General features: G+C 44.6%; 5 non-coding genes across 5 annotated transcripts; all 5 read right to left on the bottom strand.

Moving 5' to 3' along the window:
- Positions 1-36: 36 nt before the first annotated feature.
- Positions 37-251, bottom strand: LOC117561295. The gene has a single exon (XR_004571332.1). It is a non-coding gene; the product is annotated as a small nucleolar RNA U3 (small nucleolar RNA).
- Positions 252-969: 718 nt separating this feature from the next.
- LOC117561307 lies at positions 970-1,184 on the bottom strand. The gene has a single exon (XR_004571344.1). It is a non-coding gene; the product is annotated as a small nucleolar RNA U3 (small nucleolar RNA).
- A 718-nt stretch (positions 1,185-1,902) lies between these two features.
- LOC117561302 lies at positions 1,903-2,117 on the bottom strand. The gene has a single exon (XR_004571339.1). It is a non-coding gene; the product is annotated as a small nucleolar RNA U3 (small nucleolar RNA).
- A 6,775-nt stretch (positions 2,118-8,892) lies between these two features.
- LOC117561294 lies at positions 8,893-9,107 on the bottom strand. The gene has a single exon (XR_004571331.1). It is a non-coding gene; the product is annotated as a small nucleolar RNA U3 (small nucleolar RNA).
- A 718-nt stretch (positions 9,108-9,825) lies between these two features.
- LOC117561303 lies at positions 9,826-10,038 on the bottom strand. The gene has a single exon (XR_004571340.1). It is a non-coding gene; the product is annotated as a small nucleolar RNA U3 (small nucleolar RNA).
- Positions 10,039-15,156: the final 5,118 nt, after the last annotated feature.

The following is a 15,156-nucleotide window of genomic DNA, read 5'->3' as shown; positions in this document are numbered from 1 at the left end:
TATTTAAGAAGTTTTTATATTGTACTGATACTGACTACCACTCTGATCATATCCCCTTCCTCAATACTCCCGAAGAAGCAAAGAACGATCATCAATGACAGAGAGCATATGAACTGAATCATTACTCTGTGTCCGCTTCACGCTCAGAAGGGAATATCACGTCTCATCATCGTGGGTAGCGAGACCAATCACTTTAGAAACACATTTCTCAAGTCAGAAACTATAGAAATGATCCCTGAAAGTATAGTCTTAGTTTGTTGAAGGGTGAAAACTGCATCTCATTCACAGGAAACGTACTATCACTGAGGGTTCCTGCCTAACAATAATAAACGTGTCCATTTCGTCAAGTCATGTGATTGATGTTATTAACAGCAATGCAAGTTAGCTTGTGGCAAAGCATCAATTATCCTTATGATAAACAGTAAGACCTTTAACGTAAGTTAAACTATGCCTGTATCAGATTCAAGTTAAAGCCCAGAAACAGTGACCTCTATAGGTGAACACAGCAAATAGCTGCAGGGAAAAACAAGCACAGTTCATTCCGCAGCTGCTGAGGACACAGCAACGAGGTGAAATTGACCATGTGACTCTGACTTGAACAACACTGATTTTAGCCTGTATCAAAACTTAAATTACAGCTAAAACACTGGCTTTAAACAGAGCTGACAGAGCTTTAAAGTTGAACATTTGGACAAACAAAAGGCGTACTGACTATGTGTGCTGTGGAGTCTGGAGCTCAAACAATGACTTTTCCTCACAACACTGTTTAAGTGTACCTGTTTTCTAGAATAAGGGCTGCGTTAAGTCAAAGACCAAATCACTAGCGACAACGAGGGCTCCCGCTGACTGGATTAAATAATGTTTGATGAAAATGTTACGAGCTGACGAAATATTTGAACCTATCGAGACATAAAACATGTCACAGTATTCACCTATTTAAGAAGTTTTTATATTGTACTGATACTGACTACCACTCTGATCATATCCCCTTCCTCAATACTCCCGAAGAAGCAAAGAACGATCATCAATGACAGAGAGCATATGAACTGAATCATTACTCTGTGTCCGCTTCACGCTCAGAAGGGAATATCACGTCTCATCATCGTGGGTAGCGAGACCAATCACTTTAGAAACACATTTCTCAAGTCAGAAACTATAGAAATGATCCCTGAAAGTATAGTCTTAGTTTGTTGAAGGATGAAAACTGCATCTCATTCACAGGAAACGTACTATCACTGAGGGTTCCTGCCTAACAATAATAAACGTGTCCATTTCGTCAAGTCATGTGATTGATGTTATTAACAGCAATGCAAGTTAGCTTGTGGCAAAGCATCAATTATCCTTATGATAAACAGTAAGACCTTTAACGTAAGTTAAACTATGCCTGTATCAGATTCAAGTTAAAGCCCAGAAACAGTGACCTCTATAGGTGAACACAGCAAATAGCTGCAGGGAGAAACAATCACAGTTCATTCCGCAGCTGCTGAGGACACAGCAACGAGGTGAAATTGACCATGTGACTCTGACTTGAACAACACTGATTTTAGCCTGTATCAAAACTTAAATTACAGCTAAAACACTGGCTTTAAACAGAGCTGACAGAGCTTTAAAGTTGAACATTTGGACAGACAAAAGGCGTACTGACTATGTGTGCTGTGGAGTCTGGAGCTCAAACAATGACTTTTCCTCACAACACTGTTTAAGTGTACCTGTTTTCTAGAATAAGGGCTGCGTTAAGTCAAAGACCAAATCACTAGCGACAACGAGGGCTCCCGCTGACTGGATTAAATAATGTCTGATGAAAATGTTACGAGCTGAAGAAATATTTGAACCTATCGAGACATAAAACATGTCACAATATTCACCTATTTAAGACATTTTTATATTGTACTGATACTGACTACCACTCTGATCATATCCCCTTCATCAATACTCCCGAAGAAGCAAAGAACGATCATCAATGACAGAGAGCATATGAACTGAATCATTACTCTGTGTCCGCTTCACGCTCAGAAGGGAATATCACCTCTCATCATCGTGGGTAGCGAGACCAATCACTTTAGAAACACATTTCTCAAGTCAGAAACTATAGAAATGATCCCTGAAAGTATAGTCTTAGTTTGTTGAAGGGTGAAAACTGCATCTCATTCACAGGAAACGTACTATCACTGAGGGTTCATGCCTAACAATAATAAACTTGTCCATTTCGTCAAGTCATGTGATTGATGTTATTAACAGCAATGCAAGTTAGCTTGTGGCAAAGCATCAATTATCCTTATGATAAACAGTAAGACCTTTAACGTAAGTTAAACTATGCCTGTATCAGATTCAAGTTAAAGCCCAGAAACAGTGACCTCTATAGTTCAAACCGGAGAGACGTGATGTAAGAATTACATATTTATTGTTTACACGTCATATGAATGAAATGATTGCCATGATAATACAACAGGAGAATGTAATGGTGTTTGGCGATTAGGCCCCGGTTTGCAGGATAATCATTCAGGAGGGAAAGCACCGCTCCGATGAAATCCCCGGGGTCTAGACACTGGTTGTGGTGATGAGTAGGTGAGACCGGTCTGAAGGAGCAAGGTTTAGCTTTGTCCTGAAGGAGACAGGAGGCGAGAGGGGTGGAGGCGGGTTGCGTGTGATCATCTGCAATGACAACTGACAGGGAGGAAGAGCAGGCATTTAAGGCATTTAGCATGTGCAGCGATTGGCTGCTGAGGGGTGACGCCCTCATATTTAATGAGGGGGGAAGGGAGCCATAGAGTGACGTGTGAGTGACTCGAGTTAGGTCTTCCTTATTGAACTTGCGCTAAAGCTTTCATTTCAAACCGGAGAGACGTGATGTAAGAATTACATATTTATTGTTTACACGTCATATGAATGAAATGATTGCCATGATAGTACAACAGGAGAATGTAATGGTGTTTGGCGATTAGGCCCCGGTTTGCAGGATAATCATTCAGGAGGGAAAGCACCGCTCCGATGAAATCCCCAAAACCAGTGAAGTATGAATACTGAGATGAACTGAGTTGCTTACCTTGTGGGGTGACTGGTGATCTGGGAAGGAAAGATAATAGATTAACATATGTAAGCGGCATTGGGCCGGAATCACTGCCGGAGCTTACTGGTCATGCTGAGACTCTGACTGCCTAAATCAGTGCCGGTCTTACCTGAAAACGACCTGCGGGTCGCATGCCTGGCCAGCAGGACTACGCCGAGGAGCGAGCGGTTTCGTTTTGTAACGGTGGCCCAACGTCCACGACACCGAAGTGTACGGTAGCCCGAAGCTACGACACCGAAGTGTACGGTGGCCTTCCTCCACGCCTGACTTCGCAGGCTATATATATATCTTTTTTCTTTTTTCTTTACTCTTTATTTATTTTTCCTTTGTTTTGTACCTGACACCGAAGTGTACGGTGGCCTTCCGCCACGCCTGACTTCGCAGGCTATATATATATGTATATATATCTTTTTCTTTACTCTTTTCTCTTTCTTTCTTTTCCTTTGTTTTGTAACTGACACCGGAGTGTACGGTGGCCTTCCGCCACGCCTGACTTCGCAGGCTATATATATATATATATATATCTCTTTTTCTTTACTCCTTCTTTCTCTTTCCTTTGTTTTGTAACTGACACCGAAGTGTACGGTGGCCTTCCGCCACGCCTGACTTCGCAGGCTATATATATATATATATATCTCTTTTTCTTTACTCCTTCTTTCTCTTTCCTTTGTTTTGTAACTGACACCGAAGTGTACGGTGGCTTTCCGCCACGCCTGACTTCGCACGCTATATATATATGTATATATATCTTTTTCTTTACTCTTTTCTCTTTCTTTCTTTTCCTTTGTTTTGTAACTGACACCGGAGTGTACGGTGGCCTTCCGCCACGCCTGACTTCGCAGGCTATATATATATATTTTCTTTTCTTTACTCTTTCTTTCTCTTTCCTTTGTTTTGTAACTGACACCGAAGTGTACGGTGGCCTTCCGCCACGCCTGACTTCGCAGGCTATATATATATATATTTTTTTTTTTCTTTACTCTTTTCTCTTTCTTTATTTTCCTTTGTTTTGTAACTGTCACCGGAGAATACGGTGGCCCGAGTCCACGCCTGACTTCGCAGGATATATCTTTACACTGACACGTTTGAGCGAGGGCCTGGGATTTGGATACCTGTGTCCGGGAGATGGAGCCCGTTACGTGGAGGTGCGCGTGAGAAGAGACGTTATTCCCTGTGGGCGGGGCCCGCGGACTAGGACGGGAATGCAGTTTGAATATCAGGTACCTTAGTGAGACATGTATACTTATGAATGTGTTTATGAGCCACCACCAGTTATATGCATAAATACCATAATTAGGGTCCGAGAGATCTTTGGGAAGCCAGTACGGTGCTGATGTCCGGGCGAATGTAGGTTGCGAAGGTGGAGGAGGACCACCGTCCTAGTTGTTGAAGGGATGAGGTGGAGAGAACTTGATTAGCAGCCGAGGTGGCTGCACCTATCCTAAAGGAATGTCCTGAGTAGGATGTAGGTGATAGGACGGACTTAGTGAGGACTTGCTTGAGGTAGAAAGTGAACAGGCGCAGCGTTAGGGGGGCATTTCCTTTAATGAGAAAAAGTGGTGAGGACGGATTGGTGGGGGGTCTGCAGCGCAGGAATTTAATCATGGAATTAAAAGGGCAGAACGGGGAATCGATGCGAGCTGCGATGACTGAGCAGGCTCCTCCGCATTTTGAGTGTTTGAGGCTGAGACTAAAGTGGTTGGTGTTGAAGACTAGGTCGGAGAGGCAGACGTCTTGGCTGGGGTCGAACGTGAGGGAAGCTGTGGTGAATTCGCCAGGTCGGAGGAGCGCATAGAAGGCAAGTAGGAATACGGCATCGAGCAGTGCGTCGAGATAGGGGGAGAATAATCCTTTCCTGAGTGTGGACAGCATGAGACGCAGGACAGGGAGCGTGATAGGGAGCCTCGGGTCTGCAGCGGGGGGAAACGTCTTATACAGCCCTTTAAGGATGAGTTTAACAGTAGGGTTGGAGAATAGGCTGGGAAAGCTAGGATCGGAGCATCGAACGTTAAATTGAATTCCTGCTAGGAGGCTCCGGATATACTGGGGTTTGAGGTGTCGATCGGTGGTGCAGTAGCCCATAAAGGCGCACACGGTGGAGATGAGGACAGGTTTGAGGGGGACATCTACTGAGCGGCAGAAAAAAGCGAACGTTCTCCATGCGAAATCATAAGATCTGAGGGTGGAAGCGGCTAAGCCCTTTCTCATGAAGAATCTGGCCGACTCAAGGTGCCGAGCTAGGGGACTCTCGGTTAGTGCAGAGAGAGGAGATGAAGTGAAGGGATTCCGACTGGTTGCGAGCTGGCTTCCGGGCAGAGGCTCCGGAATGTCTGGAAATGAAAGCGAGAGAGGGAGTCAGCGATGACATTGAGGTGACCGGGAATGTGACGAGCTGTGATGATGAAGTTGTGGATAATGGAGGACCGCGTAATGCTTCTCATGAATGGCATGATGTCGCTGCACTGGGAGCGCGCCTTATTGATTATTTCAACCACTGATTGGTTATCGCACAGCACCGAGATGCGTTTACGGAACCACTGGTGACCCCATACGTGGCATGCAACGGCGATCGGAAATATCTCGTGCAGAGCGGAGGATGAGGCATGATTAGGGAATGACGGGGGCCAAGACCCTGCGAACCACTCGCCCTGAAAGAAGCCCCCAAAACCCACGGATGGGGCGGCATCCGTGAAAAACCTCATTGAATCGGAGGAACACACAAGGTCGTCATAGAAGAAAGTGACTCCGTTCCAGTGGGCGAGCAGGAGAGACCAGAAACGTAGGTCTGAGCGGCAGCCTTCGTCTAAGAGGACGCAGTCATGGAGATTGTCGACCGCTGATGCTGTGTCCAGGAGGCGGGAGATGAACGAGCGCCCCTGGGGGATGACTCGCATGGCGAAGTTGAGGTGTCCTAGAAGGGAGAGCAACTGTTGTTTTGTAATGATTTGTTGCTCGCAGTATGATTTGGTGATGTCCCGGATGCGCTGCAATTTGTCGGAGGGGAGAGACGCCTTCATGTCTATAGAGTCAAGGGTGATGCCTAAGAACTCTAAGCATGTGTTGGGACCTAACGTTTTCTCATTGGAGAGGGGGACGCCTAACTCCTGAAAGCAGTGTTTCAGTTTGCTCAGTGAGGTCCCTGAGCTGTCCTGTGGCGGGTCTATGAGGAGGAAGTCGTCCAGTAGGTGAAGGACGGAGGGGATTCTGACGATGTTCAGCAGGATCCAGCAGAGCGCTTCCGAGAAGGAGTTGAAGATGCAGGGGCTGCTTCTGCACCCGAAGGTCAGGCGAACGGTGAAATAGAGTTTGGACTCCCACTTAATGCCGAACAGGTTCCACTGGGACGGGTGAATGGGAATGATTTTGAAGGCATCGGTAATGTCCGCTTTGGAGAGCCACGCTCCGTGCCCTGTGAACTTAATCAATTTGATTGCATTGTCCACTGAGGCATAGTGAAGGGAAAACTGCTCTGGAGGGATGATACTATTGACGCTGCAAAATGGGCCGGAATGGGGAGCGGACAGCTCGAAAATCAGCCTTTTTTTCCAGAGTATTTGCGTGTGGCTATTCCTATGGGATTTGAACGGAACACTGGGAAGGGGGAGGAGCTAAAGGGACCGATTATGTATCCTTTGTGGAGTTCTTTGTCGATGAGATGGGAAACTATGTTGGGTTCTTTAGCGGCTGACTGTAGGTTTTTTTGCTACGAAAGTAACTGTGGGAGATGAGAGGACCCCTACCCTGAAGCCTTGGGAGAGCCCTGACAGGAGATAGTCCACGAAAAAGGAATCTGGGTGGTTGGATAGCGCAGCTGCTAGCTGAGGGATGTTAATGGGAGTGGAGGGGTGATGTTTCAGAATGTTTTTCCACCACGAGGTTTCTGGCGCAGAGCTACTGAGAGGTTTTGGCTGCGCCTGGGGCACACGGACTTCGGGTGTGCATCCCTGCAGGAACTGACGGTTTGGTCTATCAATTCCAGTATACTGCATGTGGGAGGCTCTGGGCGCGGAGAAAGGCACTGAGGGGCAGAGGGCAGCGATGTGGCCTTGTGCTCCGCAGCTGTTGCAAGAAATAGCGGTTTGCCCGCCGGTAGCCATCACGAGCAGCTCTATGTCCATCACTGACCAGTCGAGGCGGATATTGCTATGCGCTAGGTGAAGCGCTGCTTTACTAGAAAAGCTTTTATGGTACTGATAAAAGATGGATCTCCCGTATCTAAGGTTGATATCTCCGATAATGGCCATGTACGCATCTAATTCTGCTCTTCTCTCAGGGTAGACGGAGCAGATGACGTCACGGAAGATGCCAAAAGCTACCATGAATTGCCCTATGCTGATATCTCTGATGAGCCTGGGGTCTGCGGTTTTAAAGACGGCGGTGATGTCTCCTCCTGTGGCGATGGCTTTATCGCACTCCGGGGAGAGCAGGATAAGGCTAAGCAAGTTAACATCCTTCCCTTCAAGAATTTTCGACCTAAGCCGTGAGGAGATATTAGCGGCTTGGGAAATAAAAGGCCTACCTGCAGGGGGGGCTGGGAGGGCCGAAGCCAGAGAATAAGGAGGAGCTGCCGCTGGGATGCGTGGAAAACCCTGACCTGGCAACCCCAGCGGGACTGAGGCAGCGAGCGCTGCTCTGAATGCGACGGAAGTTGACGCTCCTGTGCCGGAGTCTTCCAGGACCTGGAGGCGAGCATCGATGGCTCTTATGGAGCTATCGAGGGATTGCAGGGCGCCGACCACGCTACTCTCCCCACTCCCGGCCTGGCGAGCCTGAGAAGGGGTGGATTTGGGAGGCGTACGGGGTCCTGGAGGGCTCGATTTCCTGCGCTTTTTTCCTCCGCGGCTGCGACCGCGTCCTCGCCCTGGTCTCTCTGGGGAGCTGCTTGGGGCTGCTGCCTCGGGCTGGGGAGCTGAGCTGGAGACCTGATCCGAGAGCTCTCGAAGTTGCGAGAGAGTGAGGCCTGGGGCTGTGGGGATGCCCTGCTGCAGGAGTCGGGCAATGAGGAAGTCTGCCTCTGATGATAGGCCGCTGTGGGGAGCCGAACCGGGATCAAAGATTTCCATACCAGGTTCGTCTGAATTGTCCGAGTTGGACATCTTGAGCTAGGTTTTGTTTTTGTTTTTGTTTTTTTTTCTCACGAGGAAGAGTAAAGAAGTACTGCTACTGCGTGTGATCATCTGCAATGACAACTGACAGGGAGGAAGAGCAGGCATTTAAGGCATTTAGCATGTGCAGTGATTGGCTGCTGAGGGGTGACGCCCTCATATTTAATGAGGGGGGAAGGGAGCCATAGAGTGACGTGTGAGTGACTCGAGTTAGGTCTTCCTTATTGAACTTGCGCTAAAGCTTTCATTTGTACTATCGGCGGAAGCCGCTGTGATTGATAAGCCAGGTGGAAATATGTTTGGCACATCTGACGTCACGCGCTGCCATCTTGCGGAGGAGCGGCGGAGAAAATAAATCGTCGGACTTGGTGTTGGGGGTTGAACAAAATTAATATTGCGCATTGCCAGACTCATATTATCTCCTATTTTAATACTGCAATATCTTAGATAGTGTTGTAGCTATATGATTTCGATTGTACTGGCAATTATACAAAAAGCTTTGCATTTGATCTTTAAGTGTAGGCTACCTGTTTTCTAGAATAAGGGCTGCGTTAAGTCAAAGACCAAACCACTAGCGACAACGAGGGCTCCCACTGACTGGATTAAATAATGTCTGATGAAAATGTTACGAGCTGACGAAATATTTGAACCTATCGAGACATAAAACATGTCACAGTATTTACCTATTTAAGAAGTTTTTATATTGTACTGATACTGACTACCACTCTGATCATATTCCCTTCCTCAATACTCCCGAAGAAGCAAAGAACGATCATCAATGACAGAGAGCATATGAACTGAATCATTACTCTGTGTCCGCTTCACGCTCAGAAGGGAATATCACGTCTCATCATCGTGGGTAGCGAGACCAATCACTTTAGAAACACATTTCTCAAGTCAGAAACTATAGAAATGATCCCTGAAAGTATAGTCTTAGTTTGTTGAAGGGTGAAAACTGCATCTCATTCACAGGAAACGTACTATCACTGAGGGTTCCTGCCTAACAATAATAAACGTGTCCATTTCGTCAAGTCATGTGATTGATGTTATTAACAGCAATGCAAGTTAGCTTGTGGCAAAGCATCAATTATCCTTATGATAAACAGTAAGACCTTTAACGTAAGTTTAACTATGCCTGTATCAGATTCAAGTTAAAGCCCAGAAACAGTGACCTCTATAGGTGAACACAGCAAATAGCTGCAGGGAGAAACAATCACAGTTCATTCCGCAGCTGCTGAGGACACAGCAACGAGGTGAAATTGACCATGTGACTCTGACTTGAACAACACTGATTTCAGCCTGTATCAAAACTTAAATTACAGCTAAAACATTGGCTTTAAACAGAGCTGACAGAGCTTTAAAGTTGAACATTTGGACAAACAAAAGGCGTACTGACTATGTGTGCTGTGGAGTCTGGAGCTCAAACAATGACTTTTCCTCACAACACTGTTTAAGTGTACCTGTTTTCTAGAATAAGGGCTGCGTTAAGTCAAAGACCAAATCACTAGCGACAACGAGGGCTCCCGCTGACTGGATTAAATAATGTCTGATGAAAATGATACGAGCTGACGAAATATTTGAACCTATCGAGACATAAAACATGTCACAGTATTCACCTATTTAAGAAGTTTTTATATTGTACTGATACTGACTACCACTCTGATCATATCCCCTTCCTCAATACTCCCGAAGAAGCAAAGAACGATCATCAATGACAGAGCATATGAACTGAATCATTACTCTGTGTCCGCTTCACTCTCAGAAGGGAATATCACTTCTCATCATCGTGGGTAGCGAGACCAATCACTTTAGAAACACATTTCTCAAGTCAGAAACTATAGAAATGATCCCTGAAAGTATAGTCTTAGTTTGTTGAAGGATGAAAACTGCATCTCATTCACAGGAAACGTACTATCACTGAGGGTTCCTGCCTAACAATAATAAACGTGTCCATTTCGTCAAGTCATGTGATTGATGTTATTAACAGCAATGCAAGTTAGCTTGTGGCAAAGCATCAATTATCCTTATGATAAACAGTAAGACCTTTAACGTAAGTTAAACTATGCCTGTATCAGATTCAAGTTAAAGCCCAGAAACAGTGACCTCTATAGGTGATGTTAGAGATTTAAAGGGATATCTGGTCCGCTTTTCAAATCTCCGCGCGTTCCTATGAAGCTGGTTATAATACAGGAAGGAATCCATATCTACAAAGTAACCGTTAACAATAATCTACTTTAATGGCAATATGACAATGCAATACAATCATTACAATACAACATGATATATTACAGTTATATTGTAATGCTTAAGGAGTAATACCGGCTTACTCCTGCACTCGTTCGCATACTGCAGAGCTACTTTCACCCGAGGGCAGCATGTGAAGAAGAGGCCGAACGCCAGGGATCCTCCGGATATATACCAGAGTAAGAAGGAGGGGTTTGGTGTTAGGTCAGCTGGTCATCTTTTCAGGTCATCTCATTGGGAGACGCAACGCTGGCCAGCAGGAAACCAAACAGGCTCACCTTACAACCAAAGGTCTCAAGGCCTGCATACCTACACCTCCCCCACAGAGCAATAAAACCCTGTTTACTCCAACCAGCCCAGAATGTTTATAGCCATTTGTAGTCCTTACATTTATGAAAGGATAAAACAGAGAAATCAATATAAAACACAAACACAGGTATTATTTGAACAGTATTCACTTAACTGCTACTATTGATAACCACCAGAGAAACCCAAGGGACCTCTCTTAATATTACAACCACTGTAGCTTGTTCTAAGTTGAATGCAAATCAGGACATGCTCTCACCTTCCCCCATCTTCCTTTGTCCTCAAAAACACATGTCAACAGGCCCCATATCCAGCTCACAGTTTTACCCAAATTATTCCCATTTTAAGCTTATCCATAGTTTGCTAACATGAATAAATACAAATATAACTCTACAAATCCCCCTTTTTATCTCCTTCTCCAGAGATAAACTTAGACAAGGCATTTTGAAATATACCCACTGTCATTATTTTCTACTGTGTCCATAAATCCATCCGAAGCTGGTATTTAGAGTACTTGAAACCTTCATGGAGACAGAACACCACTTTCCATGGCAGTGAAGGAACCATGAGGGGGTAGCTGAGTGCTAGAATCATCAGCCCCCCCCCCCCTCGGAGGAATAGCCCACAAGGACAGCTAATAGGGAGGGGGAGATGCAGCTTTCCCTTCACGGGTAGAACTGATCAGAGCGAAGTAGACTCCCCTGCTGCCTCGAAAAGTCCCCTGTGCCGTCCTGGCTTGCCGTGTCTTTGTCCCCCAATCCGCTGACGGCAGCTTCTGGGCTGCCTGCTAGAGAGATGTCTTCCTCCTCCTCGTCCTCCGGCCCGCTGATGGCGGCTTCCGGGTCGATGCTGTAGAGATGTCTCCAGGGTCCTCCTTCTCCGGCCCGCTGATGATGCCTCCCGGGTCGTCTGCTGTAAGGATGTCTCCAGGGTCCTGCTCCTCCAGTCTGCTGCTTCCGAGTAGTCCACGTCTGCCAGGGCCACGTCCGTCCTGATGTCGTCCCCTGGTCCTAGCAGGTGGTTTCCCCGCCGCACACTGGCTCCCGTGGTACGAGCTGTCCCCCTTTTCTCCCAGGCAGACGGCATAAGAGGTCCGCTGGGTCACTCGGTCGGGGTCGGAGAGCCTGGGGTTGAGCCACTTTGTCCTGATGACTTTCAGCCAGACGAACTCTGCTGTCGGCCTCGTGCTTCTCGGGTCCCCCTTTTGGCGCCAGCGACCTGTGTGGAGAAATCTGATACAACTCCCTCAAGCCTACGCTCAGCTGTTTTGCCCCACTTGGAGCCTGTTGGTGGGGTGTCTTGAAACAACAGCCGTCTGTGAACAGGTTTTCCAAATTAATTGTAGACCTCCTATCTGCCAGTGCAGCTTCAGAATCTTAATACTTGGATTGTGCCAACTAAATAAGAACCCCAACATCTTTAGGTAAACTAAATAACATATTTCAATAGCTCTGAATTTCTGACAAGCATCCGTGTTTATTTTTAAATGAAATCCTATTTAAAATCCAAATATAATATGAACTGCTAATGTTTCTGGTAAAGAAACACACTAATGTTATGGATTCAAAAACAACCAAAATCACGATGCTAACAAAGTGAATGATTTCCTGGTGATACTGCTTCTACCTGTCAGTGCTTAGATATTATCACGCTGAAAAAATGAATACAGAATTCCAACAAACTGTCATCAAATGTCTTTCTATTATAAATTTAGATGAAATGTAGATCCCCATAATGACCTAAACAATAAAGTATATGGCTTTTACTTCTTTACCAGGCTAGTTACATGATGCTGTCTAAATTAAATTCTGTCTCAATACACTACTATGTTTTAGCTTTAACTGTAATATGTTCTTTCTACATTTCAAACCTCAGTTACTCTAATGTCTGTTAAAATATTACAAAATGGTTTCATTATCACAGGTCAACTTCTTCGGTTTCACAGTAGCCCCTTGGCCACTGATTCTGTGTTACCTGTTATAATTCAAATCAATATTTAGAAACATCTCAACATTCATCAAACAGTATCTTATCCCCAGATATGGAGCAGGTTAATTACATTCAATGCTCAGTTTGAACATCTGGGTTGGGGCGGAAGGTTTCTGTCAATCCTTAAAAGAAAAATTTAAATTGTGAATTTTACAGCCATGTTAACATTTATACATTATACTCACTCCCCCCTTTTACACATGAAATAATGTGTAACAAAAGCCTGTAATGGGAGGGGAACAAAAACTGTCAGGTAATTGGTTAGGGACATAACGAACATTATTATCATTATTTCCACAGTGAACACTTCAGTGAAAAGAAGTGTTCCTCTCCGTCCTTCAGGCCTAAAAGAAACAGAATCTTCAGATTGTAGTTTTACATTTGCAAACCGCCAACTCATGTGAGAGTAAAATATCACATGTGCGGTTTCCCCTTTTTGTGGAATTTTTAGGAAACCTCTCGTTTCCCTTGGAGCTCCAAAATAATATGTTAGTCCAAAAACATGCTTGGTTAGTTATTGTTTTAGAATCATGCAGTTACACTGATCACATGTCGGCATTCATTCACACTCACACTGTCTGGTTGTCATGTCAAGTTTGGTCAGGTACACCCCAGAGTCAGTCATCCACAGTGCCTTGTCAAGTTACACTGTCGGTCAGGGTCAAAGGTCAGTTGGTCTCCGTCTTTTTTGGCCATGTGTCGTGCTCTGCAGAGACTTTGACATTTCAGCATAGGCCAGTATCCTTTGTCTACAAAAATATGTCACGATTTCAACTATAATTTTCAAGATGATTCTCACTTGTCATTGGGACTTCCGCCTCCCACTTTTCCTGAAACTTGGTACAAAACTCACTTCCTTCGAGTACCACTACTAATTAAAATGTCTAATGATCTATTTCAGAAACTTTTGTACAATAACTATTATCTTGAGTCAAAACATTACTAGGATCTGTGTCGCTCTGCATTTCATAGCTCATTATAATTCTGGTCTACTTAAAAAACGATGTTAAACTCTTTAGCAGTGTGTGGAACCTTGGGTGTCCGAACATGCAACAATTACTCCCTCCTTTATCAAGGATTTAAAACCGAAGTCTGGTAATAACTATGCCACAATGGTGAAATCAACACTTTAGATTGGAATTTAATATGTGGCTTGGCACTAGCCATTAATACAAACAAAGATTTGTCCTATAGAGTGGTTCCTAAAACTATCCTTTTAATGGTGATCAATATTGTAACCAATGAGATCACTACTTTATTCACACGTGAATAAAAATGTCTTAAAGAATGAATTGTTAACATGATGAAAATATTGAAGAATATGGTTCTACTCTGTCAGTGTGTTTTAGGATGATTATCATTTTACTTTAATAGTTTCCTCTTTACTGCTATTTTTAATTTACCAAATGATTAATAAATCTTTCTGTCTTTATGAAGTTAATTCAAGTTATTTAAATGTGCGTTTCGTGAATAAGTGTGTTTATGTGTAACTCACTCATTCCCGGTCTCCTTTCCTCCTCCCCTGGTTTTCTCAAGCCGTGACCCCGGCCTCCTCACTTCTAATCGACCATGCCAACTCCTCTGATTCTGTCTTCTCTTCAGTCCATCAGCTGTTGAATCCATCCACTGTAACTTTTGTAGGCAGCCATTGGCCCAGTCACATCTGCAGCCCCATCATGCCACTGTTGTTGCACTCCTCCTTTACAGTCTCTCTGCTGTTTTTATGGAGGGCGGATTCTGCTCTCATGTCTATTGTGCCAAATCTCGCGGCGCAGTTTGGAACTTCATGTCCTGTTTGAGGGACCGATGAGAGTTTGCCTCTTTGTCAGCATACTGGTTTGGTTCTGGATGCCACAGGTGGAGATAGTTCTGGCTGCAGTCTTGATGTAGTCTTGTTGTTGTTGTTGTTGTTTCAGCTCTGGTTCTCTGTCTGTACGATGGAGAAGGAGGAGTCTCCTGTTGGGTTAGGTCTCTTTTGTCTGCTTGGAGGGTCGGGATCAAAGCCTTTCTAACTCAGAGGGGGAGTCCAGGTCTCGGTACACATTACCTATAAGAAGTCTAGCCCACTGATGTTAAATAAATCCAACCCTTTCCACTCTGTCTCTTTCTAATCATACTATCTGTCTTAGTTGTTAAATGCCATGTAATCAACATAATTAATGTCTACTTATGATATTACAAAAACTCACTCCAAAAATTGTTTCATCCATTGTTACATATTTACCCAACACAACTCTGAAATACTTACATGTTTCCAGCATCACATATTCCACACACTATGAAAGAACATCTCCATATGTTCTCTCATTTTAAATCCCACCATTACTTCGAACAATAGTAAACCTGCAGAGCACACCAATCGGATCACAGTAATGAAATTTGAATCAAGTGTAGGCCTATGTCTTCTTTCTGAACATTTATTTATATTGGCTAAATTTGCAAACA

Source organism: Gymnodraco acuticeps, unplaced genomic scaffold, assembly GCF_902827175.1.
Source record: "Gymnodraco acuticeps unplaced genomic scaffold, fGymAcu1.1, whole genome shotgun sequence".
Classification (NCBI taxonomy): domain Eukaryota; kingdom Metazoa; phylum Chordata; class Actinopteri; order Perciformes; family Bathydraconidae; genus Gymnodraco; species Gymnodraco acuticeps.
Note: the sequence above shows the minus strand (reverse complement) of the source record. Positions and strands in the feature narration are given on the sequence as shown.